Genomic DNA, 16,444 nt, shown 5'->3' with positions numbered 1-16,444 from the left:
AGAGGAGGGCAGGTCAGAAGGAGAAGCAAACTCACTGCTGAGCAGGGAGACTGATGGGGAACTCGATCCTGGGATTCCAGAATCATGACCTGAGTAGAAGGCAGACGCTTAACTGACTAAGCCAACAGGCACCCTCTTCAAATCTACTTCATCCCTGTCCCTCCTCTTCCTGGGACTTCATTACACACAATCACACATATCCATGCTGCTCAACATTGTCCCACAGGTCAGAGAGGATCTGGTGGGGTTTTCTTCTTTTTTTCCTCTGTGCATTAGTGTGAATGATAAGTATCCATTACCATGCTTACGAGTTCACTGATCTGTTCTGCTGCAGATTCTAATCTCCTATTAATCCCATCTGGTGAAAGTTTCATTTCATATATTGAAATTTTCAGTGCCACAAGGAGCTTTTGGGGTTTTTTTACTATCTTACACTTTGCTCCACATTACATGATTTCCTTTAAGTCTTTGAGGATAGTTGCAGTGAGTGACTTAAAGTCCTTGTCTGTCAATCATTTCATCTCTGTCATTTCTGACTCTGTTTCTATTGACTGATTCTGCTCCAGATTATGGGTCACATTTGATCACCTTGTCTCATGTCAAGTAATTTTTTATTGGATGCTGCACATTGTCAACTGTGCAGTTTTTCTTTAAAGATTTTATTTATTTATTTGACAGACAGAGATCACAAGCAGGCAGAGAAGCAGGCAGAGAGGGTGGGGGAAGCAGGGATGATGCGCAGAGAGCCCGATGCGGGGCTCGATCCCAGGACCCTGGATCATGACCTGAGCTGAAGGCAGAGGCTTAACCCACTGAGCCACCCAGGTGTCCCCAACTGTGCATTGTTGAGTGCCAGAGTTCGCTGCCTTCATTTCAAGAGTACCAGACTGTTCTAACAGGAAGTCAGGTTATTTGCAGATTAGGTTAATTCTCTGAAAGAATGTTTTTCAGCTTTGTTTGGACAGATCTTTAATAGCCTTTCCTGTAGAAATAGTTCAGCTCCACTGGTGATGCTGACCCTTCTGCGGTCTGTGAGGTGCCTGTGCTCGGTGACAACTCTCCACTCTAGCTGTTTGGAGCTTGGGTATTACCCAGGTCCTGTTCAGTTTCCAGTTCTCCAGATGGCCTCTGACCAGCTTCACGGATTTTCCCCCTGTGTATTTGTGGCTTAGTATTTGTAACAGTCTCCAGATTCTCAGAAGTCTTTCTCTGCATAGGATCCTCCTCTCTGGGGTTCTGCTCTGCAAATCTCACCTGCTTCGGGCTCTCCAAATGCCTGTATCTCTCTCCTCAACTCAGCAAGATTGCCATGCTCTGCTCGCGGTCTCCCTATTGGGCTACTTGGCTATTCCAGAAATGCAGGGCTGGTTTAATATTAGAAAATGTATTAATGCAGTTAACCACATTGCCATACTAAAGGAGGCATGATGATCTCAGTAGGCAGAAGAAAAAAATCAATGAAATCAGGAAATTCAATAACTGTCTGTTTTTAAAAATTTCAGCAAACTAGGAGTAGAAACTTCCTTAGCCTAATAAAAAAGTACCTGCCCCCCACCCCCCCAAAAAGAACTATAGCCAACCTAATAGTTTTAAATACATAGCTGCAGCTGTAAATAGGGTGATCAGGTCTCACTGAGAAGGACACATCTGGGCAGAGATTTGGAGGATGTGAGAGAGGGAACCATGTGGATATCTGAAAAACAGTGTCAGAGGCAGAGGGAACAATCAAGGCAGCAGGAACAGTGTAGAGAGCACCTGCTGTGCTCCAGGAACAGGAAGGAGGCCCATGCGTCCGAAGTGCAGAAAGGCAGAGAGAGTGGCAGACGAATTCGGAGAAGCAATGGGGGTCACATGCCACTGAAGGTCTTGAGGTTTTACTCTGAGTGGGATGAGGATCTGGAGAATGAAGAGAAGAATGGAGAAGAGTGACATGACTTGTCTTAAATCAGTAGAAAAGATCTCTCTGCACATTGTGCTGAACATCAAGCGTAAGAAGGCAGGGCAGAGGCAGGAGAACCAGCGAGGAGGCTGCTTCAGGAGCCCATGTGGGAGATGGCAGTGGCTTGGTCTAGCACATATCAGTGAGGGCAGTTAACAGCGGTGACACAACGCATATGTTGTCAAAGAGGAGCCAGCAGGTTTGCTCATGGATCTGATGAGGAACGTGAAACCAACCAGAGTCAAGATGACTCCAAGGTCATCAGTCTGAGCAGCAGGAAGGACAGGAGGATGGAGAAGACACACCTATAGAGGGGTTCTATCCTGGTTGCTTCTGTGTACCCATAGGAGAGAGTGGCTAGGAACACTTAAAAACCCTCCACCCGGGGCACCTGGGTGACTCAGTGGTTAAGCCTCTGCCTTTGGCTCAGGTCATGATCTCAGGGTCCTAGGATGGAGCCTCCCAACCGGCTCTCTGCTCAACAGGGAGCCAGCTTCCCCCTCTTCCCCCTCCTGCCTCTCTGCCTACTTGTGATCTCTGTTTGTCAAATAAATAAATAAAATCTTTCAAAAAAGAAAAAAAAAAACAACCCTCCACTCGGCCACAGAACATCGTTGTGTCTGTGTAATTAGCTCCTGGAGCAGCCCTTTGATTTGCACTGATCCAAAGCCAACTGGGACCCCGCAGGCAGCCTCTTCCCTTGTGTCAGCGGCTACGGCTGCTCACACTTCAGACCACTAGCGAGAGTGGGGGAGAGAGGACTACCCCATGAGGTTTCCTCCATGAAAGAGGATTTAGGCTTAGGCTTTTGTCCTCTAATTCACAACACCGATTTGATAACGTCTTATTTTAGAGATCCTTTGGAGTCACGGAATAACCACAGAATGCACAGGCTACTTTAAAATTGTTTATCAGATTGTGGTGTCCAAAGTCCAGCAGTCAATTCATTATGTTGGCTTGACTCCCAAAAGTATTCAATGAATATTTTACAGAGTCCCTACTATGTGCCTCCATATGGAGAACCAAGTCAAAGCTTCATCGTAACACCAATCTGCTCACTGTGTGATTATCAACATTTTCTTACTTAATGCAACATCAAAATATCATCCTTTTGGGGCGCCTGGGTGGCTCAGTGGTTTAAGCCTCTGCTTCGGCTCAGGTCATGATCCTAGCTAGGGTCCTGGGATCAAGCCCTGCATCAGGCTCTCTGCTCAGCAGGGAGCCTGCTTCCTCCTCACTCTGTCTGTCTGCTTCTCTGCCTGCTTGTGATCTCTGTCTGTCAAATAAATAAATAAAATCTTTTTAAAAAAATCATACTTTTATTTTAAAATGGGTATCTTTTTATATTTTTATCCAAATGTTGCCCAAAAACCCCTCATGTTCCTCTATTCACTATAGTTGGAGACTTCGAGTCTGCTCGTCAATAAACCATTTACAGATTTTTCTCGAAGACCTATGACCAAGGCATGGAGCTACATTCATCATGATACACATAGACTTTGAAAAAAAAAAAATGAATGACCGGGTTGGGGGGGACAGTATTTAATTAATTAATTTAATTCTATCAAGGCCAACAGAAAATTCACTTGGACTCAGTTTTCTTCTTTCCTTTTACCATGTAATCAGACTGTGTTTTCAAGAAACATTCCCCTCGGGGCTCCTGGGTGGCTCAGTGGGTTAAGCCTCTGCTTTCAGCTCAGGCCATGATCTCAGGGTCCTGGGATCCAGCCCCGCATCAGGCTCTCTGCTCAGCAGGGAGCCTGCTTCCTTCTCTCACTCTGTCTGCCTCTCTGCCTACTTGTGATCTCTGTCAAATAAATAAATAAAATCTTAAAAAAAAAAAGAAAAAGAAACATTCCCCTCCTTGTTATCTGTGTTGAAGAAGAGGAAAATAATACTTGAGATCGATTCTGACTTTTCGGTCTAGGAAACTCCCTTCCCAGCAGCAGGTACCTGTTTGCAGTGAACCTGGAAAGCACACGCACAAAAAAAGTGGAACCCATGGGTGGAAAAAGGTGACACAGACCCCTCTGTGTGCACAGTCTCTTCCAAAACCAAGTGTTGGCTTATCACTGTATAGTCCCAGACTCACCCTCCCCTCCCTGCAAGGGGAAGGGCAGAGCCCGGAAACACATGAAGAGATGCTCCACATCACTCCTCGGCAGAGAAACGCAAATCAAAACCGCAGCAAGATGTCACCTCACACCAGTCAGAATGGCTATCATCAAAAAGATAAGAGAGAACAAGTGCTGGCGAGGATGTGGGGGAAAGGGAACCCTTGGGCAGGGTTGGTGGGATTGTGAACAGGCATAGGCACTGCGAAAAATAGCAGAGAGGTTCCTCAAAAAATTAAAAATAGAGCCACCATACCACCCAGTAATTCACTTCTGGGTATTTACCCAAAGAAGACAAAGCACTCATTCAAAAAGAGAGATGTGCCCCTCTGTTAACTGCAGAATTATTTGTAAAAGAGTCAAGACACGGAAACAACCTAAGTATCCATCAACAGAGGAGCCGATAAGAAGATATCTCACACACACACACACACACACACACACACACACGATAGAATACATTCAACCATAAAAAACAAGATCTTGCCGTTCACAACAATGTGGATGGACCTTGAGGGTATTCTGCTAAGTGAAATAAGTCAGGCAGAAAACAACAAATACCACAGGATTGTGCTTATATGTGGAATCCAAACAAAACAAAGCAGACCAACACACAGAACGGAAGCGGACTCCTAAGTACAGAGAACAAACTAGTGTTTGCCAGAGGGGATGGGGTTGGGGGGATGAGTGACATAGGCAAAGGGGATGAAGAGGGACAGACTTCCAATTAAAAAATAAATACGTCGGGGCGCCTGGGTGGCTCAGGTGGTTAAGTGTCTGCCTTAGGCTCAGGTTGTGACCTCTGGCCCTGGGATCGAGCCCCATGTCCGGCTTCCTGCCCTGCGGGGAGCCTGCTTCTCCCTCTACCCCTCCCCTCTGCTCATAATCTCTCTCATGCTCTCTTGCTCTCTCAAATAAATTAAGATTTTAAATAAATAAATAATGCATCACAGGGATGAAAACTATACAGGAGAAAAGGAGGGGGAGAATCAGCAGAACACCCCCAAAATCTAAGCCTATGCAAACCTGAATGTTGGCACCTTTTCCTTCAGGGTATCTGTCCCCCTCAGCGAGTCCAGCGCTCCTTGACCGGACACAGACTGCGGGGTCCAGAAGACAGGACACAAGACCAGAGATTAAACCCAGTTGAATGAAATTTGCCAGCTGGGTGACTTGGGCAAGTCATCACTTACGTCTCTGGGTCTCAAATCTTCTCCTGCAACATGAGGCTATTCTAATACTGCCTTTGTCCATCCCAAGGAGGTTCGTGAGACCCAAGTAAGAAAACCAAACAGGGAATTGCTTTGTGTGCAATGATGAAATGCAGGCTGGAAAAATGTAGTGTGTTATGCTATCACGGTTAGTCTTAGTCCTGCCACTGAAGGTGTGACCTTGGGAAAGTTACTAGGTTGTCTGAGCTTCTACATCTGTAAGGCAGGGAAAATATGGCCTACCTCAGATGATTAAAATAGGGATTAAATAGATAAAACAGACACTTGGCTTTCCCAAGCCCAGGGGAGGGCTTCTCCTCCTAAATAAGAAGATAAGGAGTTGCTAAAGGAAAGCTCTGCATCCTGCTACTCTTCCTTCTTCCTGTCTGGAACATAAATATGAGGCCTGGAGGTGCAGCAGCCATCTTGCAACCATGAGACAAGAGGCTTTAGAATAAAGGCTTCTGCTAAGGATGGAAGAACAGAAAGTGGAAAGAAGCCAAGTTTCTGGTGATCCCTAATACTAGTCCCAGGACATTTCCTCTGAACTTTCTGCTACAGAAGAGAAAAATTGCTTTTTATTGGCACCAGCCTGTAAAGTAGGGCTTTCTGTTGTTTATATCCACTATACACCCCAAACAGATACACTGTCTAAATTTTTTAAAAGATTATATTATTTATTTCGAGAAAGAGAACATGCAAGCAGGTTTGCGGGGGTAGGGGGCAGGGAGAGATGGAAGGAGAGAAAGGGAAGTGGACTCTCCACTGATCGCGGAGCCTGATGCAGGGCACAACCCTGAGATCATGACTCAAGCTGAAATCAAGAGTCTGACGCTCAACCGACAGAGCCACCCAGGCTCCTCTGTCTTAACTTACATTAAGTCTGGTCTCTACAGAGCACAGGTATGGGACAGGGCCTTGGCATGCGGCTTTTACCGTGTTGGCTGAGACAGCTAAAATAAATAAAGTTTGAAATTGAAGTTTAAGGACTGGATGAAAAATGTTAACCATGAGAACTCTGAGAAATTTGAGAAGCCTCATACATTTCACAGATGATGAAAATTGCTGTATTATTAAGTCAAAAAGTACCTCTTGCAAATACTTTTCTTTCTTTTTTTTTTAAAGATTTTATTTATTTATTTGACAGAGAGAGATCACAAGTAGATGGAGAGGCAGGCAGAGAGAGAGAGGGAAGCAGGCTCCCTGCCGAGCAGAGAGCCCAATGCGGGACTCGATCCCAGGACCCTTGGGATCATGACCTGAGCCGAAGGCATCGGCTTAACCCACTGAGACACCCAGGCGCCCTGCAAATACTTTTCTTAAAAGTAAATGAATATAGAAGTACCTGGGTAGCTCAGTCATTAAACATCTGCCTTCAGCTAAGTTCATATCCCAGGGTCCTGGAATTGAGTCCTGCATTAGACTCCCTGCTCAGTGGGGAGTCTGCTTCTCCCTCTCCAACTCGACCCTGCTTGTGTTCCCTCTCTCACTATCTCTCTCCGTCAAATAAATAAACAAAATCTTGAGGGTGCCTGGGTGGCTCAGTGGGTTGAGGCCTCTGCCTTCGGCTCAGGTCATGATCTCAGGGTCCTAGGATCGAGCCCCACATAGGACTCTCTGCTCAGCGAGGAGCCTGCTTCCTCCTCTTTCTCTCTCTGCCTGCCTCTCTGCCTACTTGTGATCACTGTCAAATAAATAAATCTTTAAAATAAATAAATAAAATCTTGAAAAAAATTAAAAAGTAAATGAATAGAACAAAAGGAGTACAAGACTCTCACCATGAAAATTACAAAACACGACAAACCAGAAAGTAGATTAGTGGTTCCCAGGCTGGGGCTTGAGGTGGCTGGGGGTTAAGGCTAAGGGATGGGCACTACTTTGGGGGCTGATGGAAATGTTCTGGGAAGATGGTGGAGATGCCCAGACAACTTTGTGAATATAAGCGCCACCCCCAGAAATGTGCACTTTAAAAGGGTGAGTTTTGTGGAATGTAAATTATATCTCAGTAACAAAGAGTGGGGGAAAAAAAATGAACAAGAGTTAAGGAAACTAACTAGCTACTGAGAGCCCTTTCAGACTTCCATCTGAGTGCAATCATTGACCCCTTAGCCCAAAGACACGTCCATGGAAATTTCCACTGGGGATAAACTGAAAATTCCGCTCATATTGCCTCCTCTTTGGCAACGTTCCAGGCATCTTCTCTCAGTGGTTATGTTCACATAGCTCATAAAGCAGTGAAATTAAAAAAAGAAGAAAAAAACCCTCCATTTGCAACCATCTAGTTTGCAATACCAACACAGAGAAAGCAATCAGGTCCTTTCAACGACTTGCAGTGTTGGTCCTCTTCAACTCAGTACCTATGATTTTCCGGGTGGCAAATACGAAGGTTGTGGTCTGTTAATAGTATTGTGGTCTGTTGTTTATACTTATAATTAAAGGAAGTACAATATATCCATTAGGAGCTGATATAGATGTAATTTTTCCCATTCAAAAAACCTCCATAAAGATGGATACATTTAGGGGCACCTGGGTGGCCTGGTCAGTTAAGTGCCCAATTTTGATCTCAGTTCAGGTCTGATCTCAGGGTCATGAGTTGAAGCTGCATGTTGGGTTCTGCACTGCATGTGGAGCCTACTTAAAAAAAAAAAAAAAAGATGGATAGATACAAATACTTTGTGTGGTTCCTGGAATACAGCAGGTGCTCAATAAATGTTGGCTACTATAGTTATTAGCAGAGGCCAGTAGACATGCTACAGAATTCAGAAGCCTCCCATTACTGTGTCCTCCCAAGGTCCCCAGGCCTGGCTAACCCCCCATTCAGCCTTCCACAGTCGGAACAGATGGCGACATAAGGTCCTGCAACTGGCTCAGGCTGAGTGATCAGTGGCCAGTCGGGCCTCAGTGTGTCCCCTCCACCGTCTGTTCTCAGACGAATCATTTCTTCAGGCTCAATCCCACCCATGTGATCCATTCTTGCTGCCATGTCGGTGTGTGAATGCATGAACTTTCATCCATGGAAACGACCCTGTTGCCACCCAAACTTTCTCTAGGAAGGAGGAGGGATGGGTCCGTGTGGAGACAGTTTGGTCTCCATGGCATCAAAGCAAACTGCCCCCCAACACACACCAAGGAACTAGAGTTCTGACCTGGACCCCAACACATTAGCTAACCACAGAGCCAACCTCGGGCTCCCACAGCCTCAATACAGTCCCCTGCCCCCGCCGAGACACCTGCGGTCTCCAACCACACCCCCGACCCTGGGCCCCAGGCTCCCAGCTATCCTCTGATATAGAGGCTGGGTTTGGGGGACCCAGGGTGCCAGACAAGCAGGATGTCCTTGCCACTCCCCAGAGCCAAAACACCTTCCTCAAAAAGCAAAGACATGAAACCCATAAACAATCAAAACTTGTTTCCAGACCGTCAGAGTTCTCCTGCCCTGACCCATCTATCATGCATGTACATGTACAGACACGGAAGACAGAGAGCTATAGAGACAGATACAGATACCCAGAAAAGAGATGCACAGATATGGTCTCTGAAACACTGCTCACATTTTCTGGTTTCACCTTGTCAACCTGGGAAGAAGTATTTTACTGATGAGAAAAACCAAGATTTACAGAGATTCTTTTACACTTAGCTAAGGTTGCCAGCTGCCAGGAGACGAAGGGGAGCCCGGCGCCAGATTGGAAGACCCGAGACACTGTGATGTACTCTTTCCATCTCATTTTCACTGGGCACCGAGAGCCCCACCTGAGCCCCACGGGCTTTCCTGCCATTTCTCAGACTCGGTTGCCCACGGCATGGCCCAGCCACCCCCCCACACTGCATCCCACTCCTCCCCTTCCAAGACTACTCTTCCCCAACAGGCTCCAGCTCACGGTCTGCCTCCTCCCGATCCTGCCTCCAACACCAGGAGTACTCACCAGTTCTTCCTCAGTTCTCCCTGCCCGAGCAAAGGCTTTGCTCAATGGAGTCAGGGCTTTTTGACTTCACCCCCAGAATCCAACTCTGGAAGAGTAAGGGTGGGATGGAATCTCTGAATCCTCAGGCTTGGCTCAGGAGCTTGGACAGAGCCAGCGGGCAAGGGGTACAAGCTGCATAACTGAGCAAAGCAAGTGATATTTTCACATCTTGCGATGGTAATTCATGGTATTATCCTTTGAGTAATCATTGACCATGCCGCAGATCTAAAAATGAGGACACTGGCTGGATTACATGCCTATTGTTTTTGTACTGTGGTAAAATACACATAAAATTTACCATGTTTAAGTTCTAAGGCATGAAGCATATTCCCAGTGTCACGCAACCATCACCACCATCGACCTCTGGAACTCTGCCTCCATTAAACACTAACTCCGTGCGTCCCCTCCACCAGCCTCTGGCAGACACCATTCTACAGTCTGTCCCCACGAATCTGACTGTCCCACCGGCCTCCCTCCCATAAGTGAAATCACACAGTATTCGCCCTTCTAAGTTTGACTCACTGCACTTTGTGTAACGTCTTCAAGGTTCACCCGCATTGCAGCACGTGTCAGAATCACGTGGTTTTCACCTTTTTTTTTTTTGGAATCTTGATACCCAGTGCAGAGCTCAAACTCCCGATCCCGAGATCAAGAGTAGAACTGCCTTTCGACTGAGTCAGCCCAGCGCCCCAGCATCACACAATTTTTAGCAGACATTTACTCGGTCATCAGAAAATATTGAAAACCTCCTGTTGCAAGCAGGGCCAGTACTCAGTGTTCAAGCTAAAACAAAGCAAAAAAGATAAATGATAGAGTCTCTGCTCCGAGGTGTCAGACCACTAATCTCATTTTGAAAGGGTCCAGTGTGCTGCTAAATGAGACAGGGGACACAGCCAGCCTTCCTCTCCACCCTTGAGAACGGCTTTCTATGTGCCAGCCTGCAGACTGCAGACTACTTCCCAGGTGAATCTATTGATTCCAGAAGACAATTTAAAAATGGAATTGGCTAATGGGAGGAATTTCAGGCCACACTGGGGTAGTGAGCAAACAAATGACAAAGAAAGTCGGGTATCCACTCGTCAGGTCGTACTTGGGGACAGCATTGCGTGGACGCTTCATCTATGGCTCTTTCCAGAAATCCTAAGAAATCCTAAATTGCCAAGACTCTCCATACAGTAAGACCAGTCCCTCAGCACCAGCCATCTCTGGTGAACCTGCTGAGAAGCCACCAAGAAGGCCTCAGATGGACTAGAGACCCGAGTTCCACAAGGTGGCAGGAAGTAGAGTTAGGGAGGTGGCATTGACTGAGCTCTTAATCAAGCCAAGCAACACGCTAAGCGCTTCCACACACAGTAGCCCATCGAATAATGTCAACAACGAAGTCCAAGAGACACCATTGCCTCATGTGTACAGAGGCAGAAACACCGGCTCAGGTGAGCGAACAGACAGCCCAAGGTCACACAGCTAATTCGTGTCAGAACCGGGCAAACAAATTCAGGCCTGTCAACCCCAATGCTCTTTTCTTTCGCCCATGATGCCTCTTGTTCCGTGACAGGGTGATTCCGTGACATGTTCCTCATCTCCAGCCCCGCCCCGCACTGCTCCTCCCCTGAAGACCCCAGACATACATTTCAGGAAATGCCTCAGAGGTGGGACCAGCCGAAAGCACAAGTAAAGCTGTTATCCTCCACCCCACAGGAACCACAATGGGGGCTGGAGGGGGTCCCTCCAAAGAGGTCCATCTGGAAAGGACAAGACTTCTACAAGCCCTTAAATGAGAAAGGAGCAAATGCCTACAGCACCAACAGCTTAAGCACAGGCAGGGCTTCTGACTGAAACGAAGAACACTCAGGCAGCTTTTCTAATTAATGATGGCTGAGTCATGCAAGGAAGGAAAAGTTGGCTCCAAGCTGATTCTGAGAGAAGGGTGCCCTCTGTGAAGGGCCTGAGTAGGCGTCTCCTGCAGCCGTATCCCCCACTCTCTCCTCCAACACTGATGCCACACCTTCTGGCACTTTCTTGTGGATAGAGGTTGGAAAAGCAGGAGGCCTAGCCCAACAGGTTTGGGAGAGCTCACTCTGGGCCAACCAAATGACTGGTGGGGAAGACACCTCTACATGGTGAGTAGATCATGGCTGGTCTTGTGCACCAGCCACAGGATGACCTGAGGGCCAGTGGCAGGTCCCAGCCACCTCCCCACGTGGGTGTCACTGCCTCTGAGATTTTACCTCTAAAAATGTCTTTCTCAGAAAGCTGTCATCAGCTTCAGAACAATCACAAAGTCACTGTCACTCTAATCAAAATCCCAGTCTGGGACTTGACATAATTCACTCCAGATTCATATGGAAGAGCAGAGGCTGAAGAATCTCTAAGAAAAACCTGAAGAAGAACCAAGTGGGAAAACTTCACTCCTTCTTTTTTTTTTTTTTTTAAGATTTTATTTATTTGAAAGAGGCAGAGCCAGGAAGATAGCAGAGTGGCAGAGGGAGAGGGAGGAGCAGACTCCCCACTGAGCAGGGAGCCCGATGCAGGGCTCAATCCCAGGACCCTGGGATCATGACCTGAGCCAAAGGTAGGCTCTTCACCGACTGAGCCACCCAGGCGCCCCGACTTTACATCCTGATACGAGAATTCATTGTAACACTCTAATGATTAAGACAGCATTGTTCTAACAGCACAGGGATAGACAACACAGCAATAAACAGACTAGAGAACTCAAAAATCCATTCAAATACAGAAACTTGAGAAGTATCAGAAGCAGTAACACATATTGGGAGAAATGTGGACTATTCCATAAGTCGTGTTGGAGTTAAACAAAAAGTCTTTCTTTGGGTTCCTTTCCCCGGGAGAAGTCTTCTGGGGAGGAGAACATTAATCAACTCCTGGTAAAGTGTTAGGCATAGAATCAGATGGACCTTGAAAGTCACGGGATCCTGCCCAGGGCAGGAATCTCTGACAGTATCTGCTTTTATATCCCAGGGATGTAAAAATCGTAATCAGGCAAGGAAGGCCATCCCACGGCTGTAAAGCTCCTATAGAGTTCTTTATATTAAGCAAAACATTTCCCCAAAACTTCTTCCCCTCCCCATATAGCACAGGGATAAATGTGTTTCCTCAAGGCTGCCAAGCGAGGCCCCGAGCATCTCCCAAGGCCTCCAGTTCTCTCAGTCATGCTGGGGGCAGGACATTCAATGCACATGCCCCCTCTAGGATGCCTCTGATGCACCCATTCTGAATGATGCCTGCGTATGATATTTGTACATACACACACACACACACACCACCACCACCACCATAACAGAGGGAAAAGCAAAAGGCTCCAAAGTAAGGTAACACAACGAACCCGAAGGGGGTCTCAGATGTGTTAGGTGGGTGTTCCTGGCCATCCGGTAGACCCCCAGGCAGCAGGCGCTCTGCCATCAAAGTCATTCATTCAGTTCCCCTCTCATACTCTGCTTCTTCCCATCCATTTTCTCCTCTTCCAAGTGTGCGGTTGATTTCGCCACATTTCCCAGTCACTATGGCATGGGTCCCCAAGCTGGGCCCTTGTGGAGGTTGCTGGCTGCTGTAGCTCAGGGAACAGCCTAAGGAGGGTGGTCGGGAGTTGGGGGCACTACAGTTTCTCTCGGGAGGGAACAAGGGGCTGGATCAGCCTGGGCCTTACCTTCGTAGTACAGCTGGTGTCCAAAAGGGAGGACTAAAAAGGTGTTCTCTTGGATCATGGAGGGAATAAGAGAACACAGACTTCTTGGTTGTCGTGTCCCCAGAGAATCAGCTTGATTCTGAAATCCAAATGGAGGGACTCAGTGAGAATCACTGTGTGACCAGCTGCTTCTTGCTAGTGATCACTCGGGGCTCTGAATGGGGTCCTGAATCAACCCCAAACATCAGCTCCACCGCCTGTCCACCTACCACCCCTCCGGGGCTTCCAATTTCCTGTATTAAAATAAAAATTCCACTTAGGAATAAATTTAACCAAAGACATACCAGACATCTATGCTAAAGGCTACTAAACAAAATAAAAAGAAGACCTAAATAAATGAAGAGGTATACCATGTTCACAGATTGTAGGACTCAAAATTGCTAAGACATCAGTTCCCTCCTGAATGATCTACAGATTCAATGTAATCCCAATCAAAATTCCAGGAAGGCTTTCTTTTCAGAAATTACCATGCAATTAAATGGAAGTTTAAGTAGTCAATGTAAGTAGAAATGAAACAGATGAGAACAGCCAAAATAATCTTAAGAAAAACAAGGCTGAAGGGCTTACAGTAGCTGATTTTAAGATTTACTATAAACAGTAATAATCAAGACAGTTTGGCATTAACATTAGAGTACATAAATAGGTCAGTGGAACAGCAAACAGAGTCCAGAAATAGACCTACATATATGATTAACTGATTTTCAACAAAGGAACCAAGATATTCAATGGGGAAAGACAAATACCTTCAACACTTTTGGACAGACATAGAAATAACTGTCTATCTAAAAGGGAAAAAAAAGTGAACCACAACTCTATACATCACACCAGGAACAAGATGAAATGGATCCTAGACCTAAATGAAATATGGTGTCGTTAAAAAAAAAAAAAAGGAAAAAATATCTCCATGACCTTGAGGTAGGCAAATATTGCTTAGGCAAAACACAAAAAGCTCTAACTGTAAAAAAAAAAAAAAAAAAAAAAATTTACAACTAAGCGCACCTGGGTGGCATGGCTATTTAAGCATCTGCCTTCAGCTTAGCACATGATCTCAGGGTCCTGGGATCAAGCCCTGTGTCCAGCTCCCTGCTCAGCGGGGAGTCTGCTTCTCCTTCTTCCTCTGCCTGCTGCTCCCCTTGTGCTCTTTCTCTCTCTGTCAAATAAATTAAATCTTTGAAAAAAAAGAAAGAAAGAAACGAAAAGGGTAAACATATGTCCATGGGAAGACTTTTACAAGAATATCCATACCAGCTTTATGCATAACAGCCCGAACTTGGAAACAGCCCAGATGTCCATCTGTAAGAAAGTGCGGTAAAGTCATTCATTCTACTCAGGGCAGGGTGGGAAAGACACAAACTACCGTCATAACAACATGAGCAAACCTCAAAAACATTATGCCTGCTGGAGGAAGCCGTGCACAAGGAACACCTGATACATGACTGGAATCAGAGAGCTCCCCGAGCAGACACAGTTCATCTACGGCTGGAAAGAGAAGCCACCATGGCTGCTTCCAGGGGTGGGGCGGGACAGATTGGGAGGTGGTGTCAAGGTCTTTCTGGGGTGATGGGAACCTTCCCCATCCTTTTATAAAATAACAGTTTTATTGAAATATATTTCATATGCCATAAAGTTCACCTTTTTAATCGGTACAGTGCAGTGGGTTTTTGTATATTCATAGTCATTCAACTATCGCCACCGTCTAGTTCCAGAAGAAACCAGACACCCACCAGCTCACTCCCCACCCCCAGCTGAGCCCTAGAGAGACCATTTCACACCATTCTGCCAACCACCCATCTGCTTTCTGCCTCTATACGTCAGCTGATTCTGGGCATTGCACAGAAATGGATTGAGGTACTCTGAGGTCTCATGTTTGGTTTCTTTCACTCAGTGTCATGCTTTCGAAGTTCATCCAGGGGCGCCTGAGGGCTGCAGTCGGTTGAGCGTCCAACTCTTGGTTCCGGCTCAGGTCATGATCTCAGGGTTGTGAGATGGAGCTCCATGTGGGGCTCCATGCTAAGCATGGAGACTGCTGGGAACTGTCTCTCCCTCTGCCCCTGCCTCATGAGCTCTCCCTCTCTCTGAAGTTAATAAATAAATTTTTTTTAAAAATTTTTAAAGGCCCCAGAAAAAAAAGAAGAAAGAAAGAATACAAGAAGAAAAGAAGGAATGGGGGGGGGGGATGAAGGAAGGAAGGAAAGAAAAAGGGAAAGGAAGGGGGAGGGGAGGGAAGGGGGGAATTCACCCAAGCCCGCAGCACTGGTTTCCCTGTGGGCTGCAGCAACGGCTCTCAGTGGGATTGGGCTGTGCCAGGATCACCAGTGACCCTGCGATAATCAGAGCATCTACCTCGCAGGGCACATTCTATCCTGCAGAGGAAACCCAGCATTTGCTGCCAGGGAGCCGGAGAGGGCGCTCAGCTGGGTGGCAGGGTGTCTGCTTTGGGCTGGCCCACCCCGTAGAGGCCCCTGAGTCTGAGCACACTCTTTTTTAAGACCATCTGAGTCTGCTTCTTACGAAGCAACTCTGTAATGCCAAGATGTCTTCATTTCTGCTGCAAAAGGGAGATGTAGCTGGTCAGCTGGGCAGTTCTGTCTCTTGATGTAAATCAATAAATTGACATCAAGTTTGCCATTTCAATACATCTATTTTACATCTAAAGGGCTGCTGTGTCAGAATGGAGGGAGGAAGGGCCCTTAGACCGTCAGGTGGTTGCAAGACTCTGTGCAGGGCTGGAGAGCTCTGTTCTAATTGTGTTTGGGGTGGGGGTTGGGAAGCAGGGCACAGGCAGAAAAAAGTAACTCGTGACATGGGTGGCAGACACCAAGCACTGTCCTAGTGCTGGCCACAGAGCACACATGCCGTGAAGGCTCCAAAGGCAGAGAAGCCACATGCCACCATTCTGTCCACACACATTCTGTCCTGGCTCTGGAAGCCAGGATTCATTAGGTGGGGCCCCAAGCTCTAAGCTGTGCCCTCGTGGTCTAAGATCGCACACTCACTTGCCAATGAAGAACTGAAAAGCACTGTAGGAGTCATTAAATGGAGGGGTATCTGAGTTCTGCCAATCTAGGACTTCTGCCTGAGAGTGGGGGAGTACAGTGGAAGCAGGGAGACAGGGAGCATCAAGCTGGGGACATGCCAGAGAGAAGAAAGAAAGGCTCTCAGAGTGTTGGCACAGAAGTGGAAAGATGCACCAACCAAAGAAGGTCTCCTTTGGACCAGAGAAGTGCTTGTGGCCAAGGTCATCAGCAGGAACCAAGGCTGAGCTGCATCCTGCTGGAGGGAGAGGGGGCTTGGGGCAGGAGGACACCCTGGAAGAGCCAGCACAAGCTCCTGAATGATGGGAAGAAGCGAGACATGCAAATAGGAACACACAGCAGAAACTGGGTCTCTGGGCATCCTGCACGGGGCTGGCTGAACAAAGACCCCCGAAAAATGTCTACTAATCCCCAGATCCTGTGGCCATGTCACCTTCCATGGAAAAAGGGACTTTGCCAATGTGATTAAGAATCCTGAGA

The sequence above is a fragment of the Mustela putorius genome, unplaced genomic scaffold (assembly GCF_011764305.1).
Source record: "Mustela putorius furo isolate JIRA1106 unplaced genomic scaffold, ASM1176430v1.1 tig00004007_pilon_pilon_pilon, whole genome shotgun sequence".
NCBI lineage: Eukaryota > Metazoa > Chordata > Mammalia > Carnivora > Mustelidae > Mustela > Mustela putorius.
This window is presented reverse-complemented; position numbering follows the sequence as displayed.